Genomic DNA, 611 nt, shown 5'->3' with positions numbered 1-611 from the left:
CCAAATATCTCACAATTATATTTTGCAAACAGCACTGCCTCTGTTTCTCAGAGATAATAATCTGATGTTTTGTTTATGTGGCACCAAAGGAAAATATTGTTTTAGAACTGTGGTAGAATTTCAAAAAGTTTATGTGGTACTCTAAACTTCTGATACATTTAATAGTTACCACTCCATTAAATACAGAATACCATGGACTTTAAAAGTATCCCTCAAAATAAGAAAAAAGAAAGAAAAAGCCTCTGTTCAATTAAATAGGATACATCCATTTTATTTGCTCAACATTTATCCAGACCTACATAGCAGCTGATGTGGATATGCATACAATACTTTTTATGTCTGATAGAGTCAAACATACAGATGAGTTCCCGTAAAGGCTGCTCATCTGTACTGGGTTTAGGATTATGGGACTGTGTTTAGGATGTAATTTAAAACATACAGCACACAAAAAGAAACACGCTACATCAGACTTTAGCTACCTAGAAGCCTACTGGCAGCAACAGAGCATGACTTCACACTTTTTCAGGCATGTTGGGAAGAGAAACAGTATTACGTTGACAGTACTATTCCTTGGATGATCCTGGGAAGAAAAAGGAAGGGGCAGTGGATTC

The sequence above is a fragment of the Apteryx rowi genome, unplaced genomic scaffold (assembly GCF_003343035.1).
Source record: "Apteryx rowi isolate R43461 unplaced genomic scaffold, aptRow1 scaffold_478, whole genome shotgun sequence".
NCBI classification, from domain to species: domain Eukaryota; kingdom Metazoa; phylum Chordata; class Aves; order Apterygiformes; family Apterygidae; genus Apteryx; species Apteryx rowi.
This window is presented reverse-complemented; position numbering follows the sequence as displayed.